This window comes from Mesoplodon bidens (genome assembly GCF_964165515.1).
Source record: "Mesoplodon bidens genome assembly, chromosome: 8".
Taxonomy (NCBI): domain Eukaryota; kingdom Metazoa; phylum Chordata; class Mammalia; order Artiodactyla; family Ziphiidae; genus Mesoplodon; species Mesoplodon bidens.
Window position 1 is genome coordinate 24,877,559 of NC_138165.1, and position 23,566 is coordinate 24,901,124.

General features: G+C 41.4%; 1 protein-coding gene and 1 long non-coding RNA gene across 2 annotated transcripts in view; one reads left to right on the forward strand and one right to left on the reverse strand.

The window, feature by feature from the left end:
- Positions 1-16,276: 16,276 nt before the first annotated feature.
- Positions 16,277-19,561, reverse strand: LOC308621679. The gene is made up of 3 exons (XR_014016496.1): positions 19,074-19,561; positions 17,675-17,798; positions 16,277-16,398 (listed from the first exon to the last, which is right to left on the reverse strand). It is a non-coding gene; the product is annotated as an uncharacterized lncRNA (long non-coding RNA).
- Positions 19,562-21,713: 2,152 nt separating this feature from the next.
- Positions 21,714-23,566, forward strand: part of GPR155 (G protein-coupled receptor 155) — a 42,972-nt gene continuing 41,119 nt past the window's right edge. The window contains exon 1 of the mRNA XM_081242979.1: positions 21,714-21,921. The gene's annotated coding sequence lies outside the window, so the exon portion shown is untranslated. The remainder of the gene's footprint in view (positions 21,922-23,566) is intronic.

A 23,566-nucleotide genomic window follows, 5' to 3' on the forward strand; every position in this document is an offset into this window, starting at 1 on the left:
TGGCACTTGTGACGTATTCAATAGTTGCCTCAGATCCTTTTTGGAAAAGGTTTGGTAGGGAAAAAAAATGCAATAAATATTAAAATGGGAAAATCTTCATTACAGTAATGAAGATCAGTATCTTATGACTGTGTTTACTGCGTTACTGTGTATGAGCAATATCTTTATGCAGCACTTGCATTTAAAATCTGGGCTTTGCTTCCTTTATAAAAACTGCAAGAAGGGAACCAGCATTTCTATAGTACGTGAAAACCCCAAATCACTAAAATAATAAACAAGGGGGTAATATTTGATTTGCAAAAAGATTGACTACAGGTGTTCTTTGAAACAGTCAGTTTCTCTATTGTATTTAAAATATTTTAATCTGTAACAAAAGATTATAAAATTAAGTTTTCCAAGATCCATCTGTTATGTAAAGCAAAATAAATTATCACCAATTTAAAATAAGGCACTACAGATTAAAGGTTTTTTGAGTAATATTAACCAAAAGATAAATTTAAAGCTGATGTTTTAGGACTTCTTTTCTCTTTTTACCTTCTTTAAACAGATAACATAATGACTTTAAGCAAATTCATTGTCTTTTCTGGTATTTGGCAGTTCCTATTTGGCAAGTTGCTTAATTATCTCATGGTCCCACTTTACTATAAAGAGATTTCAAGTTTTTTTAACAGAAATGTGGGTTGAGAAGGTATTATTTCAAGTAGAAAATACTGTTGCTCAATACCATAGCAAAAACAGTAGCCTGTAGACCCTCTCATGTTATTGCATCTTTTCTCTACTCATTGTCTAGGTCTTCTCAGTAACCATTTTATGGATTAGGTTCACTCATGGCCCCATCTCACTTTTCTATCCTATTCTTCCCTTGCCTCATTTTCATTTCTTATTTTAAATGTACTTTTCCTTGCTTTGTAGGATAATTTAACACAATGCAATCCTTTTGGAACAAGACGGGTTATAAATAAATTAATAATAATGCTAATATGCTGTCTTGTAATTGCACTAATTTGTAGGTTTGAGATGAAATTGACATTTTGAAGGTAGTATCTCATGTAGTAGTAAACTCAGCATGTCAGAATTCAGAGCTAAATATGCAAAACTGCACCAGTACTGAACAAATCTGGATTTCAGTGTAACAGTTGAGTTTCTTTGGTTGCAAATGATAGGAATGGATTCTGGCTAACAAGCAAAAAGGGACTTTAACAGAGTACTAGCCAGGAACTCATGGGATGGACAGGGGGCTAGAGGGCCAGACCTGGACACAAGACAGGAATGAGGACAGGCTCCTGGGGTCCAGGCAGCAAAAACAACTTACAGATCTTGTCAAGGTGCTGCTGCTCCAATGTATACTCACACTTTATTTCCTATCCTGTATGTCCCTAACTCAAGGTTAAAAGTTCTAAGAGTCTAGATTGTTTAATGTGTTCTGTGAATTCACAGATTTCTAGTGCTACAATCATGGGAAATTTAGTATGGAGTAAAGGCTCTGTCTTGAAAGGTTGCCAAAGTATAAAGAAACATAAATTTGGAAAAATAAAATTCCCAGGGGTCCAGTTGCCTTCCCTTGGGTCACATGTGGCTCCTTGGTTACACTGGGATGAGAAATATTGATTTACATCCCTACCAAGATTGTCCACAAAAGGGGAGAAGTAATTCCCCAATAAGAAATTGGGGTGTTCCTGGGAAGGGAGATGATTGCTAGCCACTCAAAAAACAACCTAGGTGCACTAAACCACAGGAAGAGTAGATTGTTAATTTCTATGTCATATTGTAGACCCCTGTAATGGGTTGAATAGTGTCCCCCTGCCTCCAAATTCAGTCCATGCAGAACCTCAGAATGTGATCTTACTTGGAAATAGGGCAACTGCAGATATAATTAGTTAAGGATCAAGATGAGATCTTACTGTATTAGAGTGAGCCCTAAATCCAATGAGAGTGTCCTTATAAGAGACAGAAGAGGACACAGAGAGACACACAGAGAAAATGTGATGCGAAGATGGAAGGAGAGATTGGAGTGATGTGCCTACCAGTCACAGGATGCCAAGGACTGCTGCAACCACCAGAAGCTAGGAAAGAGGCATGGGATGGATCCTCCCTCAGAGCCTCCAGAAGGAATGAACCCTGCCAACACTTCTGGCCTCCTGAATGGCGAGAGAATGAAGTTAATTAAGCCATTCAGTTTGTGGTAATTTGTTACAGCATCCCTAGGAAACTAACATAACCCCTAAGAACAGTTTTTGCAAAACCCTAAGTGGTAAAATACATTTACTAAGCACCATGAAAGTAGGTGCTTAGTAAATGCATTTTAATGAGAGTGAACAAAAGTCCTTTTTTCCTATTTCAAAAGAAAATAAATCTACGAATCGTTTTGTTTATTTTTTCCACAAGACCTACTGAATACCTCTTATGCACCAGGCACTGTTCTAGGGGTTGGAAATATAGCCATGAACAAATTAGCAGTGAACAAATTAGGTAAGCTCATGGAGCTGCATTTATAGGGGAAACACTTAAACAAGTAAACAAGACAAATTTTGTCAAGATCAGGACAATGAAGAAAGTGAAGCTGGATGCGGTGATATAGAGTGATATACAGGATGTGAGGGGTCAGTACAGATTGGGTGATCAGGCAAGGAGGAGAGAGCTGAGACCTCAATTATGAAGAGCCAGATGTTCATGACGCGGAGGGGAGTATTCCAGGCAGAAGGGACTGAGAGAACCTAGAGCTGAGTGACCACTGACAAGCGAAAGGAGATGAAAGGGCAGATCTAGGCAGAAACAGATCACAACTTCTCTTCTAGATATGTCATGGAAGTGGAGGATTTTAAGTAGGAGAATAACATCATCTGATTTAAATATTTACAGTCAGTCCGTTTGCTATGTGGGGAGAAGACTGTACGGGCTAGAAGGAGCAGGGGGCACTTGGGAGACTGTAGAATTAGGCCAGATGAGAAGAGGTGGAGCTCAGATTAGGGTGGGAGAGGGACGCAGAGAAGTGGACTAATTCTGGGTATGTGTGAGGCGGAGTTTGACAGGACTAGTATGTATTAGTTAAGTGCCTTCTCTTGGTCCAGTACTGCTTGAATTTCTATAAAAGACACAAAAAAAATATTATTTTACCAAGACTCTAATATCTAGGAGTTTTGCTTTTAATTGAACAGATGTGTATTTATCTGATATATTTATAAAACATATACAGACTCAAAATGCTTCATAGTGTGATAGAGGCAATAAATGTAGGAAAGAAGGCTCCAGTGTGGGTAAAGTTAAAAAAAGAAAACTTCATTAAAAAAGAAAACTTCATGAACTTGAGATGGGCCTTCAATGATACATAAGATTGAAGGAGAACATTCCAAGTTGGATAAGCCAGGAAGAAAAGAGAAAAGTGAAGAATGAACATGCACTATTTGGGGTAGGTGAATAAACTTATCTGATTGGATTAGAGAGGTTGTATACAGTGGATAATGCCAATTAAATAAGATCAGTAGAGTGATAATAGATGATAGAACACTTTGAAATCCAGGATGAGTTTAGATTTAATCCCTCAGGCCAAGGCTCAGCAAACTTTCTGGAAGGGCCAAATAATAAATGCTTTAGGTTTTGCAGGTCATAGGGTCTCTGTCACAACTACTCAACTCTCCATTGTGGTGTGAAAGCAGCCATAGACAATACTTTTTAAATGAGTGTGGCTGTGTTTCAGTAAAATCTTACAAAAACAGGTGGCAGGACAGATTTTGTTCTTGGACTAGAGCAGCAGAACAATAAAATAAAACTGGTGTTTTATCAATTTTTAAAGTAACCATGTAAAGGTTCCGGGCATTTCTTACTCAACATCCATTTCCCTATTTTGCCTTCCTCAGAATTTCCAGACTTTCAGTCAGATGTCAGCTTCTCTCTCCTGTTTATCAAGAAGCTGACTGAACTCCCAGCACTAGAGGAGTGGTCTCAGATTGGTCTAAATTCATTAGGTCATACCATTCCTCTTTCTACAATGACTGGATCATATAAGCCGCAGCTAAGCCACACAGTGCATGCCATTTCTCAGGCACACGTGTCAGTACAGGAAGGGCGTCTGGGCTAATTTTGTCCAGTAACACATAATGTATCCTTTACAGTAATGGGCTTCTAGGAAAGAAGCTTTTTCAGTTCTCTGGAAGAGCCACCGTAAGGGATACTTCTTTCCTTTCTGGGCAGAGTGATGTATAGATATGAAATTTGAATTTCTGGAATCATTTTGCCACTCGGAGAGAAGCCACATTTGGAATGAGGCTGACAAGACTGAAGGCAGAGCAGAGAAAGGTAAAGAATCCAGGTCTTTGAGGACGTGGTTGAACTATTAAATCAAACCAACCTTGAAGCCTATCCTACCTTGGACTTTTTAGTTCTATTAGCCAGTAAACTACATTCATTGCCTAAAAATTGTCTGAGTTGAGTTTTGAGGTACTTGAGATTAAAAGTATTCCACTGTCTTAGAAAAATAATATGGAATGGGGAGACACTGAAAAGAGTTAGACCAGGTGGGAGACTAGGTCTGCAGTGATAAGGCACAAGGCAGCAGTGAGAAGAGTCATTGGAAAGAGAGAATTGATGTGTGAGGCAAATCTATATCGATACAATCAGAATTCTTACACTCAATAAAAGGCTAAGGGGAATAATTTAAGGAATACAGGGAGTGAAAGTCTGAGCCCACTCCCAAGGAAACAGATGTAAAACATAAGAGAACTGGAAGGTTGAAGATGAAAGAGACATTTATTTGAAGATTCAGCCCAATCACAGTCCAACAGATGATATCTGCTAGCAACAAAAGATGTAAAGCCATAAATATTTAAAATATATAAAGTACCCACTCATCACAAAACATACAACCAGGTTCCATAAAGCAGTGTGTAAAACCATTAAGTATAGTAAAAAGAAAAAATAATAAACACCTGTGAAAATAAGATAAACTAGTGAGAACTGTTGGGTTATTTTTTGGAATGTAAGAGGGGTCATTAAGAACCAAAAGGAAGTGGGTAGGCTTACTGGATGACAGATTGGGAAAACCTTATTAGAAAGGGTAGGACTGATCAAGGCATTCCAGTTATTCACTTTTTCATATATTTTGGCCAGGGGACATCCTGTCAATAGAACATGAAGTCCACTGACATATAACTTCTGGGAGCCTCAGTAAAATAATAGGTAAGCAAGGGAAACAGATAAGAACTGCTGGAAGAAAGAGGCCTAGCAATGATTCATATAAAATCACTAAGCCTTTTCATATTTCAGTGATGAAAAGGTAAAAAGAGACTTTGGGTTTCTAGTCCAGCACATAAGAAGCTTGGAAGTTGCCACTCCAACCTAACGATAAGTAAAAGGCAAAAATCAACACATCTTCTTAGACCCAAAAGAGAAGTGAAGTCACAGGGCAAAATGCTGCTCCCCAAATTGGAGAGACCAACAGGCAAATACTGAGAATCACAGCTCACTGGAGCAGCAACCTCTGTGGGAACCAGCACCGAGGTAGGGAAACCTGAACTATGATTTACAAATTGCTGGAGGCTCAGTGTGGAGAACTCTGAAAACTCAAGGGGGGCCCCAGTCATTGGGGGCTTCCACATATTTGTGAGTTTTACCTTCTGGATCTCCACCAGGTTCTCACAGTAAACACTGTAGAAAAATCCCACCACAACCTGCTTCCCCACCATGCTTCTGGCAGAACTATTCTGCAGGAACTATTTTGAAATAAACCAGAACATTCAGTTCTTAACAAGGTCTGCCTTCAGGAGAAACTATTTAACCAGAGCCTAACCTGGTGGGGTTTTATCAGAGCCTAACTGGCCTAGGGAAGGGAAATATCCAGTTCAAGCCCCCTCTAGCCATCCTGTTCCATCTCGGGGTATCGGTGGGGGACTGAGAAGCACATGTGAAGTTCACAGTCCAGAGGCACAGTCTCACTAAAAGACTGAGACCTAATCATAGAACTATAAAACACCTCCCTTCTTCCCCCACCCCCCCAAAAACCCAGGCTCCAAGTGGGCTCCCACCAACCTAGGCTCCTGGCTGGGACCAGCACCAGGTTGACTACCAAACACCAGGCTTTTGACCCAACCCAGCACCAGGCCAGCTCCTATAACCCCAGGCGCCCATCCCACCTCAGTGCTGTGCTAGCCCCCGTGGATATAGACTCCAGATAGGCTGCTACAGACCCAGGCTCCTAGCCCACCCCATCACTAGGCCAGCCCCTGAGGCCCTACCCTCAAGGCTGGCTCCCATGAATCCAGGCTTGCAGTCCGCACCAGAACCAGTCTGGACCCACAGACACAACCTCTAGGCTGGCCCTTGAGGCCCCAGGTGACAGGATGCCTCCTATAGCCCCAGACTCCAGGCTTGCCCTAGTGCCAGGCTGGCCCTGTGGCCCCAGCCTCCAGGCCAGTTCCTATGAAATCAGGCTCCCAGTCCATCCCAGTACCAGATAAGCCCCATACAGATTCAGATGATGGGCCCACCCACTGGTCCTTGGCACCTGGTTGGCTCCTGTGGACCCAAGATTCAGGTCTGCCCATACAGACCCAGGTCCCAGGCCCATCAGTGCAAGACTCAAGCACCAGGCCTGCCCCAGTGAGCCACCATGGACCCAGACACCAAGCTGATCCCCACTTACCCAAACACCAAGCCTTTCTACCTACTGACCCAGGCACCACACCCGCCTGCCCAAGGAATCCAGCAGCAAGCCTGCCCATAGCCACACCAGACGATCCACCAACAATCTCTGGATAGGCTGACAGGCTTTGCCTGTCAAAGTCAGCCTGTTAAGACTGGAAGAGGTGACTACTTCCTCAAATGCACAGGTACCAACGTAAGGCCAGAGGGATCATGAATAATCAAAGAAACACAACTCCGCAAAAGGAAGCTACTAAAATTCCAATGACTGACCTTAAAGAAGTGGAGATCTATGAACTGTCTGACAAAGAATTCAGAATAATCCTCTTAAAGAAATTTAGTGAACTAAAAGAAAACAGACAATTAAATGAATTTAGAAATATAATGCATGAAGAAAATGAGTTCAACAAAGAAATAGAAACCATAAAGAAAAGAAAGACAGAAATCTTAGAGTTGAAGAATACACTGCCTGAAGAATTCAACAGTTTCAACTGAGTTGAAATAGACTCAATCAAGCAAAAGAAAGAATTGGTTAACTAAAGGGCAGGTCATTTGAAATCATCCAGTCAGAGGAGCAAAAAGAAAAAAGAATGAAAAGAAGGAAGACAGTCTATGTGAATTATGAGATACCATTAAAAGAAACAATCTATACATAACTGGAGTCCCAAAATGAGGAGAAAGGGAGGAAGGAGCAGAAAGCTTATTTAAAGAAATAGTGACTGGGCTTCCATGGTGGTGCAGTGGTTAAGAATATCCCTGCTAATGCAGGGGACATGGGTTCGAGCCCTGGTCCAGGAAGATCCCACATGCCGTGGAACAACTAGGCCCGTGCACCACAACTACTGAGCCTGCGCTCTAGAGCCCACGAGCCACAACTACTGAGCCCATGCACCACAACCACTGAAGCCCGCGTGCCTAGAGCCCATGCTCCACAACAAGAGAAGGCCCTGCAATGAGAAGCCCACACACCACAACAAAGAGTAGCCCCCGCTCGCCGCATCTAGAAGAAAGCCTGCATGAAGCAATGAAGACACAACTCACCCAAAATTTTTTTAAAAATTAAAAAGTTAAAAAAAGAAAAAAAGAAACAGTGACTGAGAACTTCCCAAATCTGAGGAGATGTCTGGACGTCCAAATTCATGAAGCTAATAGGTCATCACAAAATTTCAACCCCAAATGATTTTCTCCAAGGTACATTATAATAAAACTATATAAAATCAAAGACAAAGAGAATTTTAAAAGCAGCAAGAGAAAAAACTTCTTCACATATAAAGGGTACCTGCAAAAGGCCATGACCAACAGATTTCTCAGCAGAAAACCTGCAGGCCAGGAGAGAGTGGGACGATATATTCAGAGTATAAGAACTAGAAAATCTGCCAACTAAGAATACTTTACCCAGCAAAGTTGTCTTTCAGGAATGAAGGAGAGATAGACTTTCCCAAACAAACAAAAGCTGAGGGAGTTCATCACCATTAGACCTGTGTTATAAGATATGCTGAAAGGAGTTCTTCAAGCTGAAATGAAAGGATGCTAATTAGTAACATGAAAACATACATATGTAACTGAAAGACCCTCAGTGGAAAGAACCTACTATAGGAATATAATAATTGTAGCAAATATTTATTGACAACTTACTAGTGCAAAGGTACTGTTCAAAGGCATTAATTTATTTAATTCTCACAGCAATTTGATGAGGTAGTTACTATAATTACCCTGAGTTTATAGATGAGAAAACTGAAGCATGGAAAAGTTAAGTCACTTATCCAAAGCCACACAGCTTTCAAGTGGCAGAACTGACGGTCTGATGGAGGCAGTCTGGTTTTGGAGCTTCTGCAATCCCTGACATTTCCAGAGCCCAGGTGGGGAGGAGTCAGATTCAGGAAAGACTAGTGAGCATAGAAATTAGTAATAATGAATGGGTGATATGTTTTCTAAACTTTAATGAATTGAATTATTCTGTGGTTTTTCAAAGAGGCAAAATTAAAATTCTGAGCAATACTAATAAGGAAGATTGTAGGGTGATAGGGGAGGCGAGCTGTGTTCAGTAGTGAAGTGTTTTAAATTTCTTTTCTTGTCTAGGAAGGGGCCAGAGATTAATTTCAGACCTTGGGTATTTTTTTTTTTTTTTGGTTGTTTGTTAACTTTAAAGAAGGCTAGCTATTTTTTTTTTTTTTTTTTTGCGGTACGTGGGCCTCTCACTGTTGTGGCCTCTCCCGTTGCGGAGCACAGGCTCCGGACGCACAGGCTCAGCGGCCATAGCTCACGGGCCCAGCCGCTCCGCGGCATGTGGGATCTTCCCGGACCGGGGCATGAACCCGTGTCCCCTGCATCGGCAGGCGGACTCTCAACCACTGCGCCACCAGGGAAGCCCTGTTTGTTAACTTTAAATACATGTGTTAATAATTTAATGGTGACTACTAAAAAAATAAAGAAAATATTCATGAAATTTACTGAAATTCCCATTAGAGAATTAAGTAAATGAACTATGACACACATATATAGAATACTATAACCCAATTTAAAAAACGGATGTGTGAGTTGAAATGGAAAAATATTCTCAATATATTGAGTTAAAAAAAAGAGGTTATAAAATGTTTGCATTTTAATAAACATATGTGCTTTTGAGTGTGTATATATATATGTATACATGTTTCTGCATATGTTAACTGAGATTATTTCTGTTGTCATTACTGAATACATCTTGTTTTCTACTACATACATGTTGGTACATTTTTTAAAGTGTGCACGCATACTGTCCGTTATTATAATCAGAAAAGAAAAAGAAAAGGTTGTGATTTGTGGGGAAAAGAAAAAAGAAAATGTCATGTTTTGCTCTGTCTGGCCATTCCACTATTTTTGGATATTTTGTCCCTATTGACCTCAAATAGCAGTTTATATGAAACATTCTTTGTGGATCAGGATTCTCTGTGTTACTAGAAATACTTATAGCCTTCAACATCACTAAAAGCAAACAAAAAAAAAGCATGGTTGAGGGAGGGGAAATAAGACAAAAATGCAAGTACATCTTGACATGTAGTCCAACCCCAGGTGCATGATCAAGTGGAGGAGGGACCCAGGCCCTGTGCACACAGGCTGACATCCTGCTCCAGCAAGAGAGCTTGCTTTTTTCCTCAGATGACAATACCAATGGTTGTGGCTAGGGAAGGAAAACTGCGTTGAGGAAAAGAATAGCTCCCTATGACTAGAAGTTTGACCAGTGTGGCAGTCTCACTCTACAAGTTGGCTTTAGCAGCACAATTGCTCTCACTCAGCATTTTGGCACATTGGTTCATTGTATCCTCTACCAGACGTCACACCCAATCAGACCAGTTTGTTCAATGATAACTCTGACAGCTGACTGCAGCTCATATTATCATGTCTGCTACCATGAACCTCCACTGTCCCCAACACACACAGAGACAGACTTGTGCCCCCTCCCCCAAGACTGGGCATCCTTATTCTTATAAACGAAGCTCCACTGAGTACTTACAGTATTCAGGGAACTGAGCTAAATGCTAGGAACCAAAAACAGGGGTTTATAATCTGTCAGGAAGACATACACTAGGGGCAGTTAGGCTCTTACAGGATAGAATTAATTTAGTTTGTGAATAATCTGGTTTGTTGGTGTTCCTATGAAAATATGTGTGGTAGCCGAAAGTGGCCCTCCAGAGATGTCCCTGTCCTAATCCCCAGACCCTGTGAACATGCTATCTTACACGACCAAAGGGACTTGGAAAAATTACACAAAGCAAATGTGTGATTAAGTAAAGGACCTTGAGAAGGGGAGATTAGTCTGGATTACGCAGGTGGACTCAATCTAATCATATGAGTCCTTAAAACTGTGGTCAGAAGGAGATGTGACTACAGAAGGAGGGTCAGGGAGATGTAACATTGCTGGTTTTGAATATGGAGCAAGGGGTTCACAAGCCGAGGTGGCCTCTAGGAGCTGGGAAAGGCAAGGACACAGATTCTTCCCTAGAGCCTCTGGAAGAAACCTTGACTTTAGCCCTGTGAGGAGGATTCTGGACTTCTGATCTCCAGAACTGTAATAAGTCTGTGTTGTTTTAAGCCACTGTGTTTGTGGTTAATTTGTTACAGCAACAATAGGAAACTTATACAACACACATAATACACATATTTTCCCAGGTGGAGTAGGACCCGAAAAGCCTACAAAGGTTCAGTGGTTCTGAAGCGCACATTAAGGGCTACACAAAGGCCAGCTTCCTCACAATAGGAACATCAGCTAGGAAGCCTCACTGAATGCCTCTCTATTAGAGTTGGGGACTGCAAGGGAGGCAGAAGGTCCACTCACACTAAGCTTCCCCTGGGCCACGGGCACATACTGACTCCTGGCACAGGACAGGGAACACTACTGAGGATGTACCCAGAGCGTGATGGTGCCACTCCTAAGTGATGTAGTCCGCATGCCCAGGACAGAGCTGTAAACTCTAACTGACCGGAATTCTTTGTGGAGCTAACAGAAATGCTGTAACTCAAGGGTTGGTCAGGTTGAGGTTTATCAGCAGACAGGGGACACTGGGAATTGTCATAGCGCACCTGGGACTGTGAAGAAAGTGCAAGGGAACCCAGGCCTACGATTCTTGAAGTGAAGCTAAGCAGGGCCCTAGGCTGCTACAGGGACTTTGGAGACACACAAGATCCTTGTGGCCTGCTTCAGTGTCGAATGCTAACCAGGGCTCCACATCATGGCACAGATAAGAGCCCAAAGGCCATGACTGTAGGAGAGAAGGGTATCTGGGGGGATCCAAGATGACAGGGCCTCAGATTTTTGGACTCACCAGGGCAGAGGGAATTTGGAAGTGGCAGAAATGGAAAAATATCAGGCTGTGCCTTTTTACTGAGAGGCAGACTGGGGGAAAGCACACAAAGCAGTGAGGAAGGAAAGGGCCATCTGCCTAGCTGGCCAAGGCAACTGAATCAACCCTGTCAGTTCCCCCTCACATCCAGAGGCCCATCCAATCCTAGGCAAGGTTGCAGGGACAGCAGTGACACTTCTTACCATGGAGAGTAGGGAAAGCTGCTATTGGTGAGCAGCAGAATCACCCCTTGGGCCCACCCAACTATCAGACTCACTTGATGAGAGGGAAACAGGCCCTCCCACAAAGGGTGGTGCTATTCTGCACAGGGTAGCCTGACACAAGTCACACCTTTGAAAATGGACTATTTTTTTTATCAGTAGAGATGCCTCCTTTGTTGGGACAATTGTCAGTTAGAGCATTTGAGTATATGGAGAGTATCCTAAAGGTTTGGCTTTGTTAATGCAAATCATAGTCCCCACTACGTAACAGTTGGAAAGTGGGGGCCAGAAGCTTATTCTCATCAGCTTGAGATGACATTAAGGATCCTACACAGAGGCCCTATGACTCTGATTAGATACAGCCAAGTCAATCACAGGTGGGCCCAACTGGATATCTGACACAATCCTGGAGGCAGGTGGAAGACAGTAGACAACAGACATTTATAAAGCAGTGCAAGAGCTGGAGCCCCAAATCCAACAGCCAGTTCCAAAACTGAGCCAAGAACCTGAAGGAGTTGGGTATGGAATGCCAGAGCAGGGGTTCAGATATGGGTTATCTTCTAGGAATTTTATCAAAAGATTACTTTCTTCAAAGTAGTTGGTTTTTCATTAGAGCTGACATGGAGCTGTACAGTGACTTTTAACTCAAGGACATCTTAAAGGCCCTGCTAGATATTTGACAAACATGAGTATATCTCTGCTAGACATTTCACAAACATAAGTATATCCCTGCTAGACATTGGGCACACACATAAGTATCCCCCTGCTAGACATCTGACAAACATGCAATAAGTGTAACCACAGTATGATTACCAGTCATTAGTCCACACGTCCTGCATTTGCTCACTCTTCTCAAGGCTTAAGGTCTCATCTCTTCAGTATCTCTAGGGGAAATATACATTGACTTTAAGATAATTTATATTTCCGTTAGCTGATACTACTCTATCTTCTTTTTACCACATTTGATAGATTTTTGTCTCTATACATTCCTGCTTTATTTTATTCTGCATTGAGGATTTTTGGATCTAGACTGTAGCAGGAGCTATGGAAGCATTCTTCTCTGTGCTGGGCAGGAACTTTTACACTTTGAATCTACAGTGGGGCTCTAATAGCATATAAGAATTTGGAAAATGGTACAAAGAATAACAATTTTGAAAGACACAACTTTTAGAAGAAAATGTAGGTGAATATCATTATGACCTTGATGCAGGTGAGGATTTCTTAAATAAGACACCAAATGCACAAACTATAAAAGAAAAGATTAGTAAAAAGCCGTATTTTAGAAAATAACATCTCTGAAGAAAGATAAGAGGAATTATGATTGTTTCTCAAAAACTGAAGCTTTAAGAGATGGTGAAATGACTGCACTGGGGTTCTGCTACATAATCCACGACACAGTAAATGTATTGGTTTAGTTACTGAATGTGCCAGAAAATTACCTGACCCAGTTTTACCCCCAACATGAACTTTCTGACTGGAATTTGATAATGGCACTACAGCGAGGACATGGTGTACATATACGAGAAACGAAGACGAAGGTCAGTTTTATTTTGTTTTGCTTTTATCCACAAACCAAAAAGAAATGGGTCTCATGTGAGAAATATGTCCTGATAGGAAAACCGCTATTGAGATGGATTTCCAAAGGAAGTTACCAGACTCAATGTGCCCTTTTTCGTATAGTAAGAACACATTTCTCCCCATAGAGTACCGAGACTCTGGAAATTTTTTCTGCCCTCCTCTGAAACAAATATTCCTGCCTGCCCTTGAAACAGATTTATAATTTCTAGTTTATTCCCTAAATGAGTAGCTCTCACTTAGAAATTTGCACTAGAATCATCTGCAGAATCTTAAAAAAAAAAATACGGGTTTTGGACCCAATCCCAGTGATGTTGATTTAGTAAGTCTAACAGGGACCCTGGCATCTATATTTTTAAAAATTATATTCCCCAAGTGATCGTTTTGCAATGCACACAAATGTTAAATCATTATGTTGTACACCTAAAATTAATGTAATGTTGTAGGTCAATTATGCTTCAATTTAAAAAAATTTATTCCCCAAGTGACTCTAGTGTGAAGCTGATTGAGCACTGTGACAGACCTTTGGGCTCCTGACTATGATTAATCATTCTACTTTTTACCCCTCTGTACCTCAAGTCTTATGAATGATCCCTGCCCCATGTTATTCCATCTGCTTGTTCACATGACTCTCCTAGGTCCTTGATCAGTAACCTATGCACGAAAATCATACTGAACAAATAATGTGTGGAGCAAGCAGGTAGCCTGCTAGCACCAAATCGCTAGCACGTACAGGCATACCTCGTTTTATCGCATTTGGCTTTATTGCACTTCACAGATAACTGTGCTTTTTACAAATTGAAGGTCTGTGGAAACCCTGCGTTGTCAGGTGACAGTTAGCATTTTTTAGCAATAAAGTATTTGTTAATTAAGGTATGTACATTGTTTTTTTAGACATAATGTACATTTGTATGCATTGCACACTTAACAGACTATAGTGTAAACATCACTTTTATAGGCACTAGGAAACCCCGAAGTTCATGTGACTTACTTTATTGCAATATTCGCTTTATTGTGGAGGCCTGGAACCAAACCCACAATATCTCCAAACTATGCCTGTAATAATAGTGAAATGAGAAGATGAGAACATGCTGAGAAAGAGAAAGAATGATAGAGGGCTTGAAAGCACATCAAGACTGAGGATTAAAAGAGGAAACAATGGAACAGCTCTTGTCAAATTGGAGGAAATGTCTAAACTCTAACCTCCGCCCTCTATCCTTTTATAGAACATTACCTAGAGCATAATCCCTGCACCAGCTGGCTCCTTAGCAACAGCTTCCCATTGGTCACCTCCCCTCAGAGGGACTTACATAAAGCTTCTCTTATTTCCCTTTCCAAGAGTGGAGGAGACAAATTTCTCTTCTTCAGGTTACTCTGTAATTACTTTCATGAACCCTCTACATTTTTTGAACTAGCCACTACGAAAAGTCATGAAGGCTTTTTCCTCTCCAACCTCTTCACACAGGCTAAACTCCCTGTAACAGAGGTCATGCTTCTTTCCTGCTTACCACCTTCCAAAGTTAGCAGAGGAATTTTGGACAAACAAGAAAAATGGTCATTTCCTTCATACTCTAATTTCTGACACACATGGTTGGATGAGTGAGATTAAAGTGACTGAGAAGAAAGATTCAGGGAGATGCTTCTGAATTTCTCTGGAATCACTGCCTGGGTTTGAAGATTTCTAAAAACTGTTTCAATTGCCCTCAGGGATAGTCTCCTTTTGCCTCTAAAATAAACAATTACATTCACTATGGAAAATATTGCGCTTAAACATTTTTTTAAATGAAATTCACATTTTATTTAGGTTGAAATAAACTACACAAAATTGATTTTCTTCACCAAAAAGAAGAGTAATATTTTTTGTATTATTCCTAGATAAACCACAAAACACTTATTTTTGTAGGTTTTGTAGGTTTTGCCTGTAAATCAAGATGAGGCAGTAGATAGAGTCATGGAAAAAGACAGAAGAAAACAGACAAATCAGTTGTCAGTATCCATGGCCTCTGATCCTGTCTTGACCATGAAACAGAAGTGTTCAACATATACCTGCCAAAAAGCTTATGAAGATGTAGCCTCAGTAAAGGAACGCAAACAGCAACAACCGGATGTGGAACAAGGGAAGGCTCTTCCATTCACACTTTAACTATGACTTGTTCCTTTAACTTCATTTGATAAAGACAAAGTCTAGGGACTTCCCTGGTGGTGCAGTGGTTAAGAATCCGCCTGCCAATTCAGGGGACACAGGTTCGAGCCCTGGTCCGGGAAAATCCTACATGCCGTGGAGCAACTAAGCCCGTGCCTCACAACTCCTGAGCCTGCACTCTAGAGCCCGCGAGCCACAACGACTGAGCCAACCAGCTGCAACTACTGAAGCCCGCATACCTAGAACCCATGCTCCACAACAAGAGAAGCCACCGCGATGAGAAGCCCGCGCACCACAACAAAGAGTAGCCCCTGCTCGCTGCAACTAGAGAAAGCCTGTGCGTAGGAACAAAGACCCAACGCAGCCAAAAATAAATAAATAAATAAATAAGACAAAGTCTACACTAAAACTCTTGTTTGGTGAGCTCACATGTTTCTCTTACAGTCTGATAATTTTCTTAACTGTCCTTTACAGATTTTCAATAGCATACTTAAAACTCCTACCATTTAAATGTCAGTCACGAGCTTCATTGTAACATTTTATAAAATGTATACCTCTGGGCTTAAACTTTTAATAGTAGTTCTTCGTTTGACAAAAACTATTATGTTAAAAAACAAAATCCTTGACCAGTTACTGAGGCAACATTTGAAATTAAATTTCTAAGACTTTTCTAGGAATTTTATCAAATGTTAGCATTACTATAAACATCTTGTCTCCAAAATGTTTATGTACAGCCATGGAAGAGGGCTTGAGTTAGGCCGTTAGAACTAATAATAAGCCAGACTTGAGGATATAGTTAATAGTGATATTAGCTATAGGCTATAGAAGCCTAGGTGCCAATTAATACTGCACTGAGAAACTTACTTTTATCAGTTTTATTCTCCAAGAACAACTGTCTCCAAACTTAGTGCCCAGGCCTCTTTCTGACCCAGTCTGGGTAATGTTCTTGTAGTTCAGAAGTCTTAAGTTCTCTTTCCTGTTTCAACTTTTTGGAATGGCTCAGGGAAAGCTTGCATAGAAGTTAAGGTAAAAGGAAAGTCTAAATAATTTTTGGAATTCTGGGGACATTTAAATATTTGTAGAATTGATTATTGGGACGTTATCACATTTATGCTATGCCACAGCCAATGATAATTCCTCATGATTTGGCTTTTCCAGCCACTGTCAGTCACAAAACCATCTGGTTCCTCTGCAGCTACACAGAGACTTGTGTTCTGATACTTCTCCTCCTTCAGTTACTTTTGTTGATAGTTCAAAGAAGCAGCACAAGAAAGGGCAGGTGTTTCCGTTCTAAGTTCTCTAAATACAGAAATTTCATAAACGTGTTTAGCTGGCATTCCAAGAGTTGGTAGGTTAACAAACATTTACCAAGTGCCTACTATGGGCCAAGCACTGTTCCAGGTACTGAGGATACTATGGAAAATCAACACAGATAGAGTGCCTGCCCCTTCAAGGAAGGAAGGACAGTGGAACTCCTGAAACACATACTCTACTGGAAGAGTGCTTCTGAGGTCTGTGCTTAATTGTTATGCTGAGGATATGATAGATAACCTTTTTTTGAATTAGCTATTTACTCAAAAGTTCTACCCAGGTTTTAACTAGAATCAACTAAAGAACTTCTTACTCCAAAGTCAAAACTAAATCTGAGGCTTTTGCCACTTCCTCTTTATATCATACAAAATTTGTTAGTTCTACGGTGTTTCATCTTAGACACCATTCAAATTACAAAATGTTCTGCACATTTATAAGATGCTTTGTTGAGTGACTGCCTATTACATAAATTTGTGAGCACATTTTAAACTGAACAGAGTAGCAGTAAAAACAGGAGTATTTTTTGTTTGTTTGTTTTTCATTCCCATTTACCTGATCTCTAACCCCTTTACAAAAAAAAAAGACCAAAACAAAACCACAGGTATCAAGAAGCTAAATCCTGAGACAAACGGGATGGGCTCCAAAGTCATCATGTTGCTACTGTATGGTTTCTGCACCCTTTCTTATCTAAATCATTGATTTAACTTTCAGTTTCATAATCTAATTCTGGTTTCATTGTTTTTCCGGCTTAAAACTTCTTAAGTGCTGGCCCAGACAAAAGCCCTTGCCTACGTAACTACATTTGAGCCTTACCTGAAGTCAATAAGATCAATAACAAGGTGAGATGTTTAGATTCTATTTTCCCTCACTGCTTTTGTAAGAATACATATATAATACACATATTACATGTGTATATAAAATCTATATATATTTATTTTTACCAGTTTACTATAAAAGGATATGATGAAGGATACAAAGGAACATCCAGATGGAAGAGATGCATAGGGCACAGTATGTGGGAAGGGGTATGGAGCTTCCATGCCCTCTCTGGATGAGCCACTCTCCAGGTACCTCCATGTGCCCACCAACCCAGAAGTCCTGTAAGAATATTTTAATAGCAAATTGAAAAGGGGAAAAAGTTATTATGTATTTACAAAAACACAATATTAAATTAAAAGATAATTTTCAGGGTTTTATCTTGACAGATCAGAAATTAAATTAATTATAGCATTTAAAATAACAAACAGAAGCCATAGTTTCAGAGAATGTTTCTATAAAGCTATAAACCTGGGCCAAGTGAAAAGCTGGAAAAAATAAGAAATCCAGCCACTATAAAAGAGCTATACCACAATTGCTTGTATCAAATAGCTTCTTGTGGGGGAAGAAAATTTTTCCTTTCCCTTCTAGGTTCCTTCGACTGGTCTAACAATCAAATTAACATAAGGAAGATTAACAAGAGAAAAACAAACAAATTTAACTTCATACATACCTAAGAAGAGAACAAAGCAGGCTGTTTACATACCTTTTTAGAAAAAGAATCAAACATTTGTGAAGATTTGACAAAACAAAGGGGTTTTTGCTTGGGGTAGCAAATTAATGAAGGAGTAACAAAGTTTGTTTATACACCTTTCCTGGACTCAAATTCCCTATCTCAATGCCTTTCATCCTCACGGCATAGGGAGGATACCTTCCTATGGGAGCTTTGTTTCCTGCTTTCAGGGGAACAAAGGAGGGTCAGAGTGTTCTTATAAGAGCTGTTTCTCAAGTAACTTTAAATCAAAATAATCAATATGCCACCCTGACATTATTTGGGAACGGCCTGCCCCAAGCCCCATCATTCCCATTGAATAGAAAGAAGGTATCTTGGATAGCTGGTAGGCAGTTATGTTTTATTCAGTCATTCAAAAACCATTTATGGAACAGCTACTGTATGTCACGGAAAGCACTATTATAAATGCTAGGGATACACAGATTAACAAAAACAAGGCCTTAGCCTTGTGTAAGTTCATATATTGCACTGTATCAGTGTTCTTAAATTGTTCTATTTTATAGGTAGATTTGGTACACCTACCTGGTTTAATACTTAGCAGTGAATTTTAGAAAAATATTTACTATTATGGTTCAACATTTTCATATAGCCAAAATATACACTTTATGACTTATTTCAGACTTTTTCCTGATAAAATACATACACATTTTTTGGTATAAATTTTGGGAACTTTTCTACACAGAAAAAAAAAGTTGTGTATTTTTATCACTCAAAGATAATTACTATTGGCATATTCTTCTAGAATTTTTTTATACATTTGATTTCAAGTAACAGAAAACCCAACTCAAACTTGTTTAAACAATAAAGAAAACTGATCGGCTCACATGAATGAGAAGTCCACAGGCTGACTGGCTTCAGGTGAAGCTTGATCCTACAACTCAATATGTCAAGGACCCGTTTATTTCCTTCCCTCTGCTGTGCTTTCCTTGGTGTCTGCATCATTCTAAGACTGGTTCCTCTCATGGTCCCTAGATGGCTGCCAGTAACTTCCTGGCAGTAGGAAAGAACGTCAGCATTCTCAGCAAATGTTCTAAGAGCCATTCTATAAAACCACCTTGGTGCCAATGCCCATCCTGACTCAATGATTGAGTCCAACGAACATACTGATTGGTTAGCATAGGTTAGTTACATCACCTTTGAAGGCAGAGTGAGATCAGCTTCTCTGGAATCATATGAATCTCTAAGGAGAAACTGGTACTGACAGGAAGGGGACAGGCAGTTTGAAAGAAACTAGAAATCATTTTAGACATATTCAAACAACACATTTTAAGTCACTCTAAACACTTGTACTATTTTATCTTCCTCTTCTTTACTCATCTTTGAGTAGACTCTATGGATGGCCCAGAGTCCAAATTTTTCAAGGGAGATCATCCTCAAAATTTTGATAGAGAATATTAAATAGGTATTGAAAATTATGACACAGATCTATATTTCTGAATAAAAATGTTATATATTAAATGAAAAAGGTTACTAAAAATCATCTATATGAAAAATAATGTGTATTGTATGACCCAATTTTTCTTAACTGATTTATATATGCATAGGAAAAAGTGATACATATATAGTAAAACGTTAACAGAAGTTATCTTAGGTGTTGTGCTTTTCACTTCCTATTTTCAGTTAACAGTATATATAGGTCAGCATCTCACAGAATGACTGGCAGACATGATAGTGGAATTAAATTATTACCTTATGGCATTCATCAGTAATTGCTTATCTAAGAATGACTTTTGGATGAAGTCCTTCATCTCCGTAAACACTTTGTTCCTAGAGTCACTGTCCCCCCTGCCAGCTGCTCTTACTTGTCCACTCCATACAGATATCTCCAAACCACATCTTTGGCTCTGTTTTTTCTCTCTCTTGAGCTTGTTTTCTCTTTAGGTGTCTACTAGAAATCTCTACTTACATGTGCTGATAACTTCATGAGCAGTTAGTTCACAGGACAGTGAGCACTTAGACTCTCATTCACTTGCTGGCTGTTCTTAGATCAATGACTTAATCTCCAGGACCTCAAAGAAAGATGATGATAACTTCTTCAAGAGAGGAGACTAAACTAAGTTTCTTGAGGTTTTAGATTTTAGGTCTAAAACCAAATTCATTATCTTCTTGTAACCACTTCCCTCACTTGAAACATTTCTTCCTTTCATCTTCAGATAATAGAACGATAGGAAACAGTAGAACTTTAGAACTAATAAGGATGTTAGAGTCTCCCTACCTCAATTCCTTTTATTTAGTATAATGGATGAACAAATACATACCTTCATTATCTCCTTCCTTTTCTTGCCCTATCAGTAATCCAGTTCTATCAGTTCTCCTTTTGTAATGTCTCTCAAGCCTCTTTCATTCTTTTCATTACCACCACCCCAGAGTACATCTTTATTTCCTCGTGGCTTGGTTTTTCCCAAAGTCATGTTTTTCCTGCTTTCAGTCTTTCAGCTAATCCTGGGAAAGCTTCCAGATTGCATATCCGAAAATAGTGTGATCACTAAGACATGTTCTCATGAAAAAAGAATTTGATGGTTTTACTGTGGTCAGAGGATAGGTCCAAACTCTAAGACTAACCTAAGGAACTTCCTAGAGGTTCACCCTAACTACCTTTCCAGGCCTATCTTCCTGTATTCCGCTAAAAGTCAAAGCTGAATAAATATTTATTTAATTGAATTAATCTCCATACTTTCTAAACACAAATCCTTTTAGCTTTGAGATCTAATCAGGAGATTAAAAAAAAAAAAAAGCAGCCAGGTTCAAGGGAAACAGGGAAGCTGTTAAAAGTTAAGAAGATAGAGAACAAGGGTGAAGTGAGGAGAACAGGAGCAGAATTCATGACTTTTCTATATGTTCAGTTCCTGCTCTACAAGTTTTCCACCAGTACAGTTTCCGCTCAGTACACTGAGGGGATATGGATGTCGTTCCTCCGACAATAGAAACACAAGCAGTCAGGGTCTGGGTGCTTATTCTAAAACAAGCACAGGGCTAAAGCTTTACAGACATTTCAGTCTCTGATTTAGGAAGGTCAAGGTCACACTGCCTTGAGAAAGGTGAAAGGCAGGAGTCTGACCCACGATTAAAGACCTTGCTTTAAACTGTGCTATAAAAACGACTAGGCTAATCAAGAGAGGACTTGGCAGACTACATGAGGCTGGGGTTAGGCGGAAAGACAAGAGGCTTCTACACCTGAATTTACGGAGAGGAAAACAACACGGAAAAGCCCCCACGGCGGCCGCCATTTTGCGGGAGCCGAGCGGCCGGAAGTCCCGCCGCCGGCGTCTAGCGGCTGGAGGCTTGGGTAGCGGAGGACCTTGGGCCTCCGCGTCTCAGCGGTCGGGGGCGGAGCCGGAGGGCGGGGGCGGGGCCGGGGCCGCGCGGCGTACAGTCTCGCGGCGGGAGGCGGAGCCTGAAGGCGGGGCCTCGGACGGCGCGGCTCTGTGGTTCCCCCGGCCGGGGGCGGGGCCTGGAGGCGGGGCGGCGGCGCAGGGAGGAGCTGACCCGGTCCCGGCTTACGAGCGCCTCACTTTTTCGTAATGTGAATGAGCTGCTATAGCCGGCCGCTGGCAGCCGGCAGCTCTCGGCTAGGAGGGCTGGGGTGGGAGGTGACGGTGATTTCCTCCCTACTTGGCCCACCTCGAACATCGACTCCCTTCTCCCGCGGCCCCGGGGATGCAGCCGTAGCAGGTGAGATGGGCCCCCGGGGCGCCGACCTGCGTGGTCCCGGCTCGGCTTTGCGGGCCCCTGGTGACCCCGCTCTCGCCCCTCGAGTCTGAGCAGGTGGGCAGCGCCCAGGCCCGCAATCCGCTGCCTGCGCCTGCCCGCCTCTGCCCCGTAGCGCCCGCCTTTAGGACGTGCGGGGCCACTCGGAAAGACTTACGTAGGGGAAGGGGCGGCTTGTCCCCTTTGGTGACAGAGCTGCCATCCCTCAGTTTGAGGAGCACATCATTGTACGTGCGTCCACCCAACCATTCTCAGACTCTTCCCTTTATTCCGGGGGGGTGGCCTCAGTGAATGCCATCCTGGGAGCTTCTGCCCAGGTACCTGGAGCATTGCACCAAATTTTCTCCCTTACTCCTTTTTGGAGCATTTCACTTACCATGCTTTGTGACTGCCATGCCCTGGGGAAGCTGAGCGACCAACTTTGTATCCCAGGCACAGAACCCAGGCTGCCTTTACACTTCCACTGCTGCCTGCCCAGGCATTGGGTGGCAGCTGTTCTTTAGGCGGCCTATTTGGTTACGGATTCTCTACATCCTTATCTTAGAGGGCCAAAGTCTGTCCCTCCCGACAAGAGAAGAGGCAGTGCTCAGCACTCCCTCCCCGCTCTGGGTCTTTAGGGAAGACGTTTGGTCCCCTGCAAGTAGGTGGGAGTGGGTGGATGGTGTGACTGCTGGTGTTGAAGGGTGCTTGAATAGGACCACACTGTGTTATGCTTTTCCCACCGGCTAAAGGTTATTGGGTGTTTGAGAAATAGCTTAAGAGTTTAAAGCTTTCTCTTTGAAACCCGTCAGAACCCTCCTCCCCATTTTCACTTAATAGCAGTTGTTTACAATGTTAATGGTTCCTCCATGTTATCTAAACAAAATATGAGTGGCCAGAAGTGGCTGGTGTATAGCATTTCTCTGCTCCCGCCCCAGTGAGTGGTCTTTTACTGTAACAAGCGAACTTTTTTGTTCTTTAACAAGCCTTGTTTTTAATGAGATGAAAAGACTGGATGCTATTTTTTTTTTAAACTTCCATTGCTGTGGCTCCTGTTTATTTTAAAAGAATGCTTTAAGAAGTATATTCTCGGGACTTCCCTGGTGGCACAGTGGTTAAGAATCCGCCTACCAATGCAGGGAACACGGGTTCGAGCCCCGGTCCGGAAAGATCCACATGCCGCGGGGCAACTAAGCCCGTGCGCCACAACTACTGAGCCTGCTCTTTAGAGCCCACGAGCCACAACTCCTGAAGCCCATGAGCCACAACTACTGAAGCCCGCACGCCTAGAGCCCCTGCTCCTCAACAAGAGAAGCCACCACAAGGAGAAGCCTGCGCACCGCAACGAAGAGTAGCCCCCGCTCGCCGCAACCAGAGAAAGCCCACGCGCAGCAACGAAGACCCAACGTAGCCAAAAATAAAATAAATAAATTTATATTAAAAAAGTATATTCTCTTCCTGTTGGAAAAAAATTTAAGATGAGATAAAACTTTGTAAGTCCTTTTTGGTTATTTTGACTGCCCCTCAATTAGCAGATATTGCTTCTACAATATCAAGAAACATTAAAAGAAACTTCATGGGAAGGGGAAGATTACTTTTCAAAGTTTTTCTCTTAATTTTTGACTAACTG